The sequence below is a fragment of the Sapajus apella genome, unplaced genomic scaffold (genome assembly GCF_009761245.1).
Source record: "Sapajus apella isolate SASKATOON/1434 unplaced genomic scaffold, GSC_monkey_1.0 scaffold59, whole genome shotgun sequence".
NCBI lineage: Eukaryota > Metazoa > Chordata > Mammalia > Primates > Cebidae > Sapajus > Sapajus apella.
In genome coordinates, this window is record NW_022436999.1 from 13,897,387 (window position 1) to 13,910,305 (window position 12,919).

Here is a 12,919-nt window from a genome sequence, read left to right on the forward strand (position 1 = left end):
CATGGTGAAACCCTGTCTCTACTAAAAAAATACAAAAATTAGCCATGCGTGGTGGTATGTATCTGTAATCCCAGCTACTCAGGAGACTGAGGCAGGAGAATGGCTTGAACCCGAAAAGCAGAGGTTGCAGTGAGCCACGCATGTGCCACTGTACTCCAGCCTGGCAAAGAGCGAGACTGCATCTCAAAATAAAAAGAAGAAGCATGCAGCCGAGATCCCTAGCATGTGCCCTTTACGGTAGGCTTTGAGCTCCTATGAGAATCTAACACTGCCACTGATCTAGAGGTGGAGCGTAAGTGGTGATGCAAACAATAAGGAGTGGCTGTAAACACAGATGAAGCCTCACACACCTGCCGCTGCTCACCTGCTGTGCTGCCTGTCCAGTTCCTAACCGGCCTCAGACTGGTACTAATTTGTGGCCAGAGGGTGTGGGGACCCCTGATGTAGACAGTATGTAATGATCATATCAGGGTAACTGAGATAGTCATCACCTCAAATATTTATCTTTTGTATTGAGTACACGATAATCCTTGCCCTCTAGCTATCTTGAAATTTACAAATAAATTCTCATTCACTATTATTTCCCTTGTGTACTATTGATTATTATCACTTATTCCTTCTATCTAGGCCTTCTTGTCTTTCATGCTTTCCTCTTTAAAATTATTTTTATTTATTTTTGAGACAGAGTCTCGCTCTTCCATCCATGCTAGAGTGCAGTGGCATGATCTCAACTCACTCCAACCTCCACCTCCTGGGTTCAATCGATTCTCCTGCCTCAGCCTCCCGTGTAGCTGGGATTACAGGTGTGCCACCATGCCTGGCTAATTTTTGTATTTTTAGTAGAGATGGAGTTTCACCATGTTGGCCAGGCTGGTCTTGAACTCCTGACTTCAAGCAATCTGCCCGCCTCGGTATCCCCAAGTGCTGGGACTACAGGCATGAGCCACTGCACCCAGCCATTCATTCATTCTTTTTCTTTCTCTGTAATCTAGACTCAGATGACACATTCATTCATTCTTACATTAATTCATTCCATTAAGAACTACTGCCTGGTTATCATATCCCCGTCAGGTTCTAGTCTTTGGGGAAACAGCAGTGAACGAAACAAGGTTTCTGCTATCTGAATGGATCCGTCACTCTAATGAGAGGGAGAGAGACAGGCAATCCACAAACAAACCAGTAACACAGACAGCACATTAGGTGGAAAGCGCTATGAAGAATAAATACTAAAGTAGGTGCAGCCAGGTGCGGTGGCTCACACCTGTAATCTCAGCACCTTGGGAGGCCAAGGTGAGTGCATCGCTTGAGATTAGGAATTTGAGATCAGCCTGACCAACACGGTGAAACCCCATTTTTACTAAAAGTACAAAAATGGTGGCACCTGCCTTTAATCCTAGCTACTCAGGAGGCTGAGGTGGGAGTATTGCTTGAACTTGAGAGGTGGAGGTTGCAGTGAGCCACAACTGCACAACCGCACTTCAGCCTGGGGAACACAGCAAGACTCTGTCTCAAGAAAAAAAAAGGAAAGGAAAGGAAAGGAAAGGAGAAGGAAAGGAAGGGGAGGGGAGGGGAGGGAAGGGGAAGGGAAAGGGAAAGGAAGGGAAGGGGAAAGGAAAGAGGAAAGGAAAGAAAGGAAAATGAAAGGAAAGGAAAAGCAGGTGTGGGTGTAAGGCGCACTAGCATAAGCAGGGTTGCGGTGGTGGTGGTGGATAAGGTAATCTGGGAAGGCTTCTCTGTGAATGTGATAGAAGTAAGGGATGAGTCCTGGGGACTCCTGGGGAGAGATTTCCCACAGTGGGAACAGCAGTTGTAAAGGCCCTGGGGACAGAGTGTGCTGCAGGGGATCAGGGAACATCACAGAGACTCTGGAGGCTGGAGTGAGGCCAGGAGATGACGATGGGAGATGGGGGTGATGGATACCAGAGCAAGGTGACAGGGACCTTGCCAGGGATCATCACGACTTGGGCTTTGACTCTGAGGGAAATGGGGAGATGACCTGAGGTCAGGAGTTTGACATGAGCGTGGCCAACATGGTGAAACACTGTTTCTACCAAAAATATAAAAATTAGCCAGGTGTGGTGGCATGTGCCTATAATCACAGCTACTCAGGAGGCTGAAGCAGGAGAATTTCTTGAATGTGGGAGGGGGAGGTTGCAGTGAGCCAAGATTGCACCACTGCACTCCAGCCTGTGCAACAGAATGAGACTCCATCTCAAACACACACACACACACACACACACACACACACACACACACACACACAAGTGGAAGACTGGATTTGGCCTGGGGGGTCACAGTTTGGCAGCTCCTGCCCAAGCCATAGCTCCAGATGCATGTATCCTGTGTCTTGGACATCTCTGTCCAGACCCTTTGGTGAGGCCCAGAGAGGGGAAGCAATTAGATCAACGTCACACAGCAAGGCATGGCAGAGTAAGACAGGAGTCCAGTCATCTCACTCTCAGCTGTCAGACAGACCCTCACAGCCAATCCCTACCACAACTCCTTGAGTCTCTCTTTGTATGCATTTCTATTTATTTATTAATAAATATTTATTGAGCACCCAGTATGTGCTTGACCATGAGCTGAGCCCTTCTTCTTCCCCACTTACCTGACCACTCCCTGAATTTCTCCATCATACTGCCCATGATGAGTCAGAGACCCAAATGACTCCCAACTGCAATGCCTCCCTGACCCAAAAGACCCTGAGACTCTTACCTTCTCCCTAATTGAAGTGTGGACTCCCCCAGGGAAGCTATCCACATCTGGCCCGTAGGGCACAGGTCTCTAGGACTCTCCCTAGCCAGGCTGGGTCCAACTCCTGCCTGAGGCACACTTTCTCCACCACAGAGGTGTTCTGCACCCAGGCCTCCTGGAGCATGTAGGCCACTGAACACTAAAACACAACTTACTTTGGTCACAGAAGGATGATGGGGATAGAGGTATGACAGGTTTTGAGGAGCAGTGGGAGCTGGGCTCTTGGTGGGTAGGGGTTGAGAGAATGAATGGAAGTGAGCTTGGCTGAGATGGGGCGGGGTGGAAAGGCAGCGAGGAAGGGGGACTTTCAGGATGATGGGGACATCCTAGCAGGCAAGCAGGGGGTAGACTCACTTTGATGCTCACGAACCCCTCCACCTTTGACAGCTCCCCAAAGCGGATGGACAGCAGGGAGGACTTCCCTGTCCCCACTGGACTGACTATAGCCAGGAAACAGCCCTGGGGCATGGTGAGGTTTATTCTTTGAATGCAAGAAAGGAGACATGACATCAGTTAGGGCCCAGCCCTCATCTTTGAGGAAGGGCGAACCCCACATGGAGCTGAGCTTTCCTGCTCCAGGAGTCTAAGAGCACCTGTAGGGCTGTTCCTTTCCCATTCCTTGCCTGGCTATTTGAGCAACCATCCTGTGCATATCTGTGCATGTGCACACACATACACACCCACAAAGTGTGCACACATGCATGCACATTTGCACACTCATACAAGCATGTTAGCACGCACAGCAACACACACAATGTAGGCACACATCCACGCACACAAGCGCATGCGCATACCCAAGCAATCCATGTTCACATGCATACATGTGTACACACACTCACACCATGCACACACATGCATGCACATCCACCCACGTGCACACAGAGTTGGCAGTAGCCTGAGGGTTTCAGCAACCTGGCCTCCTGCCTTGGTTCCTGCAATAAATAGGCCCTTTCCTCCCCTCCCTGCCCCTGCTCTTGGTCCTGCCCCACTCCTGTCCATGTCCCACAGCCCATCCTCCACCCCGTGACCAGAGGGATCTGTTAAAACCCAAGTCAGCAGTGGCTCACACCTGTAATCCCAGCACTTTGGGAGGCTGTGGTGGGTGGATCACCTGAGGTTGGGAGTCCAAGATCAACCTGACCAATATGGAGGAATTTCATCTCTACTAAAAATACAAAAATTAGCTGGGTGTGGTGGCAGATGCCTGTAGTCCCAGCTACTTGGCAGGCTGAGGCAGGAGAATTGCTTGAACTGGGAGGTGGAGGTTGCAGTGAGCTGAGATCACACCACTTCACTCCAGCCTGGCAACAGAGCGAGACTCCATCTCAAAAAACAAACAAAAAACCCAAGTCAGCTCTTAACACTTCCCAGCTAAACCCGTCAGCACTCTCATTTCACTCAGGGTCAAAGCTAAAGTCCTGATGATCATGAACAATGTCCCTGCTCCTTCCACTCTGTGCCTCAGCTGCTCTTTCTTGGCCACGCTGACCTCCTTGCTGTTTCTTGAACACAATAGGTCAGTGGTTCTCAACTGGGGATGACTGCATCCCCCAAGGGTCATTTGGCAACATCTAGAGATATTTTTGGATGTCACAACTGGTAGGGGGTGCTGCTGGCATCTAGTGGGTGGAGACTGGGGGTCCGCTAAACATCCCATAATGCACAGGACAGAACCCAACAATGAAGTTTCAACCCAAAATATCAACCATGCTGAGGTTGGAAAACCCAAGTCCAGGCATAGTCCTGACCCAGGACCTTTGCATATGCCATTCCCACTGACTAGAAGGCTCTTCTCCCAAGCCAGCCATGGTGGCTTATGCCTGTAATCCCAGCACTTTGGGAGATGAGGCAGGTGGATCACTTGAGGTTGGGAGTTGGAGACCAGCACAGCCAACATAGTGAAACCCCGTCTCTACTAAAAATACAAAAATGAGCTGGGTGTGGTGGGGCGCACCTGTAATCCCAGCTACTAGAGAGGCTGAGGCAGGATAATCGCTTAAACCCCGAAGGTGGAAGTTGCAGTGAGCCAAGATCGTGCCATTGCACCCCAGCCTGGGTGACAGAGCAAGACTCTGTTTCCAAAAAAAAAAAAACAAAACTGTTCTCCCAGACACCTGCATGGCTCACTGTCTTTCCTTATGATCTCAGCTTGAATGCCAAGCCTTCCCTCACTAGGCATGCCATTGTGCTCTGTCCCCCTGCCCCGGATTCCTGTTTGGGCCTCACCTCTATCAGCACATCACCCCAAGAGAGTAGGGCCCTTGTCTGTTTCTTTCACCTAATCCCCAGTACCTAGTACAGAGCATGGCCCATAGCTAGTGCTCCATCAATGAAGTGAGTGAATGACAACCAAAACAAATACTGCCCAGGATATACTCTCTCCCTTCTTATGGAGTTTCAGGGCTGACTGAGATTTTTTGGCCACAAAGACCAAGCCATGGAATTGGGGGCTGTAGATGATAATGATCTGGGACTGATATATGTGGCACAGAATTGAGCAAAGCCGATGAGGCTGAACTGTGGAAATGCTGTTGTCCCCATTTGCAGGAAGTGCAGGTCTATGCTGTCCAGGTCCCCACCTGCAGGAGGTATAGGAGCATCCTGGGAACCTTCCTGGCAGAGGCCCAGCCCAACCTAACCCACCCTCCCAGCCTAGGCTGGAAACCTGCACCACCCCTCAGGTGGAAGTTGGCTGGAGCCCCACGCAGCTTCTCCCTAAAAATATGAGGCTGGTTTCCATGGGTGTCATTCTGTACCCGTGGAGGCAGGGAGGGCTTTCCTGGAACCAGGCGGAGGTGGCACCGTGTATCGTGATGCAATCACTCCTGGTAGCTGCAGAGCACAAGAGGCCAGTTCCAGGAGACCCCTGACCTGGCCAGCCTCTGCATCGGGAAGGCCGGTGGCAGAAGCTGCAGCAGGAAACCCCTCCCACTGAACAAACCATCCTGCTACTCGCTGGCTTGTGTGTGACCCTGCAGAGGTCTTGTTCTTTCCATGTCCCATGGCTAAGAATCCAGGGGAAGGCAAACCATGGCCCAGAGACTAAATCCTGCCTACTTCCTACTCTTATCAGTAAAGTTTTATTGGAACACAGCCAAATCCATTTATTTCTATATTTCACGTTTTGAGCAGTTGTGACAGAAACTGTCTGGCCCACTAGACTAAAATATTCACAACTGGTCATTTATGAAAAAGTTAATGAACTTCTGATATAAATTATCATCTACCTCAGTCTTCCTGGAGAGTGAAGGGGGTGTTATTAATTTCACTGTGGCCAGGCGCAGTGTCTCATGCCTGTAATCCCAGCACTTTGGGAAGCAGAGGTGGGTGGATCACTTGAGGTCAGGAGTTTCAGACCAGCCTGGCCAACTTGGCAAAACCCCATCTCTACCAAAAAGTATGAAAAGCAGCCAGGTGTGGTGATGGGTGCCTGTAATCACAGCTACTCAAGAAGCTAAGGCAGGAGAATTGCTTGAACCTGGGAGGTTGCAGTGAGCCGAGATTGCACCATTCACTGCACTCCAGCCTGGAAGACAGAGCGAGACTCCATCTCAAATAATAGCAAATACTTATCAGAATATATATTATATATTTATTTTTAATTATATAACTACAATAATTATCATAACCATTATAATCAGTAATAAATATGTCACTGTGACAAGTGTAATTAGATTAGTGGTTCTTGATCCTTAACACAGTTAGAATCTCCTGAAAGATGTTCTAAAAATCAAAGCTCTCATGGCTCAGCCCAGATCCACTAAATCCATTCTGACAATCAGCTGCTGTGATGATTGATAGGCTCACTTTGCAGATGGAAACACAGAGGCTGAGAGAGATGATCTACTTGTCAGGATCAACCAGCTAGTCAGTGCTGGGGCTGGGATTTGGACCTCGGCAGTCCAATGCCATAGGCTAGGCTTTTTACCACTTGGTGAGTGTTTTTCAGGTACACAGTTTGCCCAGGTTCTTCAGTACAAGGGGGAGGGTGGCTTCATCCGTGGGGTGACAAAAGGATGGGGTGGAGGCGCAAGCCCAAGTAACTTGAGTTTGGAGAATCTCATCATGTAATAATGCTTGCAATGATGCTATTATTTTTTCTCCTTTCTTTCTTTCTTTTTTTTTTTTCTAAGATGGAATCTCACTCTGTAGCACAGGCTGGAGTGCACTGGCATGGTCTTGGCTTACTGCAACCTGTGCCTCCTGGGTTCAAGTGATTCTCCTGCCTCAGCCTCCTGAGTAGCTGGGATTATAGTGCACGCTATCACACCTGGCTAATACTTGTATTTTAGTTTGGCCAGGCTGGTCTGGAACTCCTGACCTCATGATCCGCCCACCTCGGCCTCCCAAAGTGCTGGGATTACAAGCATGTGTCACCGCGCTCGGCTTGCAATGATGCTTTTTTCTAGCTTGACCAAAATGTTGCCATGCTTATCATCTTGGACTTTCTGCATGAGGACAAGGACCTGGTCTGTTAGAGGAGAAGTCCCCAACCCCCAGCTCACAGACTAGTACCAGTCTGCAGCCTCTGAGGAACTGGACCACACAGCAGGAGGTGAGAGGAGGAAACGCAAGCATTGTGTCACCTGTGTTTATAGCCACTCCCCATCACGTGCATCACCGCTTGATCTCCGCCTCCTAACAGATCAGCAGGGGCATTAGATTCTCATAGAAACATGAACCCTATTGTGAACTGCACATGTGGGGTATCTGGGCTGCATGCTCCTTATGAGAATCTCATGTCGGATGATCACTGTCTCCCATCACCCCCAGATGGGACCGTCCAGTTGCAAGAAGACAATCTGAAATCATTATTTCATTACATGTTACAGTGTAATAATAAATGTACAATAAACATAATGTGTTTGAATCATCCCAAATCCATGCACCCCATCCTGGGCCATAGAAAAACTGTCTTCCAGAAAACTAGTCCCTGGTGCCAAAAAACTTGTGGACCACTGTGTTAGTGTGTTCCCAACAGTGCCTTTAGGTATTCAACTCAACTATCAGCACCTCTAACTTTCACAGAGATGGGAGGGAGGCTGAAATTTCAAATCCTCTAATGGCAAGGTTGGTTTCTTTGGCAACCAGCCCCACTGAGGCTGTCCAGGTGCCCCCAGCCATCAGTCATCTCATTAGCACACAGAGACACATCATTTCATACATTACAAAGGCTTAGCGCTCTGCCTCAGGACACTGGGGCAGAGACCTCACACAAACTCTTACATTCCAGTAACCCACAGAATGGAAGAAAAAATCTGCATAGTAGATTCTTCATAAATGTCTGTTATCCAGAATGTATAAATAACTTTTACAATTCAACAACAAAGACAATCCAATCTAAAAACTAACAAAGCACTTTAATACACACTTGACCAGCAAGCACTTGCGAGATGCTTAACATCATTAGTCATAATTAAAACCATAAAGAGATACCTCTTAACTCACACTAGAATAGTCATACTAAAAAAAACAAGTGTTGACAAAGATGTGCGGAAACTTGAACTATTAAACACTGCTTGTGACAATATGAAATGGTGCAGCATATGTGTCAAATAATTTGGAGTTTCTTCAAACAGTTACAAGAAGATTTACCATATGGCTCAGTGATTCCATTCCTAGCTATATACCCCAAAGACCTGAAAACAGGTGTTCAAACAAAAACTTGTATGCTCTTTAAATGTGTCAAGATCATAAATATGCAGGAAAGTCTTGGGAACAGTGTCAGGAAAACTGGATCAAAATGAAAAAACACATTATACTCCCAAGTGGGGCAGGAGGTAAAAGTAAAATGAGTTTGTGAACTGAATTATCACATAGGAACCATGCTGATTTCCTGATCTAGGGGTGATGTGGTGGTAACTTAGGAGAGTTTCCATGCTTTGGGTAAAATATACCGAAGTATTTTGTGGGACGCTGCAAATCTGGTACAGCAATAACTGCTGGGGACTCTAAGAAAAGAAACAGGTTATATTTTGCACTGCTACTGGAGGTTTCCTAGAAGTATGACATTATTAAAAAGTAAATTACTTTTTAAAACAACCTAAAAACTAACAAAGCACTTTAATACACACTTGACCGGCAAGCACTTGCGAGATGCTTAACATCATTAGTCATAATTAAAACCATAAAGAGATACCTCTTAACTCACACTAGAATAAAACTAACAAAAAATAAATACTATGCCAGAAAAGCAGAGACATCACCAAAATCTACTATGAGGCTACACTTCATCCAAAGCTGTGAACCCTTATAAAAGCCTCAATGACAACAGACTCCACTTAGTAGATATCATTATACTTATTAGTATTAGAGGCTGCTGTGTGGATACATTAGTGTTACAGCACAGTGTGGATATTAGTGTTAGGGCATGGTGTACATATTATATTGGTGTTGGAGAACAGTGCAGATATTACGTTAACATCAGGAAACCATGCGGATAGTATTACATTAGTATTAGAAGCAACGGTGTGGATATTAGATTAGCGTTAGAGTATGGTGTGGATATTATATTGGTGTTAGGGCACGGTATGGATATCATAGTAATGTTAAGGCACAGTGTGATTATTATATTATAGGCCACTGTGAGAACCTATCTTAGCAGCCACTGTGTCTGGATGTTGACAATGATATCAGGGTGTAGTCGTAATGATGGGATTTGGGGATTTCATTTTTCTAGATGAATTTCTTCCTTTCATGAGTACTCTAAAGACTCTCTTCTCTGCACCCAGGGCCGTGGAAAGGAAGCTTTTTACTCACCAATGAACAAGACTTAGTTGACACAACCCTCATGCTGCCCGGCACCTCAGAGGGAAGTTGGTCAGGGGTGGGTTCACGCGCCCTCTGGTGGCACCAGAGCTCAGCACAGACACTCTTGTTCAGTTTCTCAGCAGACGTGCACCCCCGCCTGGCTGTTCTGAAATACCTATAAAATTCAATATTCAGTTTATTCAATGTAATAATTTTGGAAACTCAAGCCAAAATGAAGCCCACTGTAGCCATATCCTTCCCAAAAATGGTGATGGAAGACTCTGGAAGCCATGTAGAATGAAATGAATATATACACAAAATAAGAAAAACAAAAACCTACTCAAAATAGTCCAGAGACTGTAATATGAAATGCAAAACTATAAAAAATCAAAAAGAAAATCTAAATGACATTGGGTTTGGTGTTGAGTTTTAACACACAACATCAAATGCCAATTCATGAAAATATTGATAACAGACTTTATAAAACTAAATATTCTACTGTGAAAAACTGTATTCAGAGAACAAGACAAGACAGACGTGAGAAGATATTTACACAATACATACGTGATTTTAAAACTGGGTAAATATCTGAACAGATAACCACAGCAAATATACCGATAGTAGGCTGAGCATGGTGGATGCCCATCTCTACTAAAAATACACAAATTACCCAAGCATGGTGGTGCATGCCTGTAATCCCAGCTGTTCGGGAGGCTGAGGCAAGACAATCGCTTGAACCTGGGAGGCAGAGGTTGTGGTGGGCCAAGATCACACCATTCCTCTGCCCTACTGTGTATGTAAAAATGCAGATTCACTGCACCAGACTAAATTGTATTCAGTGGAAGGCTGATCAAGGATTCAAAAGAATGCAATCTTTTATCTACTTCTGACCTAGAAGCACCCCCACTTCCTACTTCCAGTTGTTCCACCTTACTGAACCAAACGACTGTACATCTTACGCATATTGATTGGTGTCTCCTGTCTCTGTAAAATGTATAAAAGCAAGCTCCACCCTGACCACTTCAGGCCCATGTTGTCAGGACCTCCTGAGGCTGTGTCACGGGCATGTCCTTAACCTTGGCAAAATAAGCATTCTAAATTGACTGAGACCTGACTCAGATATTTTGGGATCACAATCCACAGTCACCATGGTGTGACAGTTGACTACAGCATTCAGTACAGAGACATGCTATACAGGTTTGTAGCATGGGAGCAATAGGCTATACCATATGACTTATGTGTGGAGTGGGCTACACCACCTAGGATTTAAAAGGACACTCTATGGTGTTCGGACAAGGATGAAATCACCAAGGACAAATTTCTCAGAATTCACATCATTAGGAGATGCTTGAGTGTATTTTAAATGGTTAAAGCCTAGGAGAAAAAAAAAAAAAAAAAGAAACTCAATTCCTGTTTGGTTTAATAACAAAGCTTAATAGAGTTAACATATTTCATCTAATCTAAGATGCTAATGATTAACGACATTATTTCATGCACCATCACAAATAGGTTGCCAATTAAACTGACTTTCTGAATAACAACAAAAATGTGAATTTACTTCTATTAATGCCAGTAAAGTAAAATGAAAACGAATTATGGTTTTGACATGTTAAAGCAAAACAGGAGGAAGCCGTTAGCCTTAGGTCTTGCAAAGCAAACAGAAACCGAATTGGAGGCATTAAAACTGACTTAAAAACATTAGCAAACCAACCAGTCAGTGACAATAAGCCCAGCCGCCAGTTGGCTGTATGAGTAGGGACGCTGAGGGAACCACCCCCACAACAGGCGGTCGCCTAGCTGGAGCCAAGGTCAAACCTCACTTAGCTGCCACCACTAAGAGCTCGGAAGTCCCGAGCCCTGTTTTCCGTTCTGGTGCTTCAGGTGTGATTCACAAATCATTCCTTTGCTTACATAAACTGTTTATTTTGCCTAAAATTCTTCTAACCCCTAAATCCTAACGTCTAACTGGTAACCCCCAACTCTAACCCTAACCCCTAGCCCTAATCCTCACCCTAAGCCCTAACCTTACATTATTTTCTGCGTTTGCACTGATATGTCAGTGTTGATGATTCAAACTGCTGTAATGGCCCGGCCGCATGAGCAGTGCGGATTTTATAGTAACGTTGTGGACTGAGGCCTTGCATTAGCATCACAGCTGTTTTCTACATGAGCACTGCAGGTGTTGTATTCGCATTTTTGGATGTCATATCTGCCTTAGGAATGCTCTATTTGTGTTCTGAGGCTGCGGTGTGCACCTCACACTGCAGCCGCGTGGCCTTGGCTCGGGAGCACCTTGGCGCACAGGATTCAGAGGGGCTTTTGGTGTCCAGGTTTCCACACCGAGATCTTCTTACTAGTCTCTGACCCTAAGCAGTCAGGCTGCAAACAGGAAGGATTTTACTCACTGCAGACGTGGCCCAGAGTTGTCCCAAAGTGAGGCTGTGCCCGCTAGGTCTATGCTGTGGAGAACACAGCTCTGCCCTCGCAGTGGCCCGTAGGTCTGCAATGAGGACAATGAAACGGCAGACCGCCGAGACGCAATGCACGCCGGTACCGTGACGCCATCTGAAAAGGCTGGCTCGGGCGCCCCCTGCTGGCGGCCCGGCAGTGCAGGGCCCTCTTGCTCCCGGTGATGTGCCCCCGCCCTCTTCTGGCAACTACCGCCACTGCAAGGCCCTCTCACAGTAAGACCCAAGCCCCAGGGTCTGTGCTGAAGAGGACGCAGCTCCACCCTCGAAGTGCCCCCCAGGTCAATACTAAGGAGAACAGACGCTGTGACGTGACAAAGGGCGGTGCTGTGACGCGATGCACATCAGCGGAGTCTCAGGAATCTGAAAAGGCAGGCTTGGGTGCCCTCTCCTGGTGGCGGACCACTGCAGGGCCCTCTTGCTCACATTGTAGTGGCAACATGCCCCCTGCTGGCAACTAGAGCAATGCAAAGTCCTCTTGCTCACTGGGTAGGGGGCTGTGCATATGTACATAATGAGCACCTATACGTACATGTGCACATACTGTACATCTGTACATAATGTAAACATTGTGTACATTATGTATACGTGAACATAATGTGTACATTACGTATACATGTACATATTGTACATCTGTACATAATGTGTACATGTACACGTGTATATATTGTACGGCTGTACATAATGTACATAATGTGCACACATGTACACGTGTATATATAGTACATATGTACATAATGTGTACATTATGTACTCATTTACATATTGTAATAGCAAAATAAATTATATGTACATAATGTGTACAATCTGTGCATTTACATATATCATTGTGATATTACAATAAATGTATATATCATACACATGTGCATATAAATGTACATATTGTACAGATTATGTACATTTATTGTACATATGTATTGTGTACACATATGTACATTGCAGTAAAT

The 12,919-nt window shown here is 46.1% G+C and overlaps 1 long non-coding RNA gene across 1 annotated transcript; it reads right to left on the minus strand.

Annotated features, from left to right (window-relative positions):
* Positions 1–10,378: 10,378 nt before the first annotated feature.
* LOC116528619 lies at positions 10,379–12,465 on the minus strand. The gene is made up of 2 exons (XR_004259116.1): positions 11,910–12,465; positions 10,379–10,878 (listed from the first exon to the last, which is right to left on the minus strand). It is a non-coding gene; the product is annotated as an uncharacterized LOC116528619 (long non-coding RNA).
* Between the last annotated feature and the right edge of the window lie 454 nt (positions 12,466–12,919).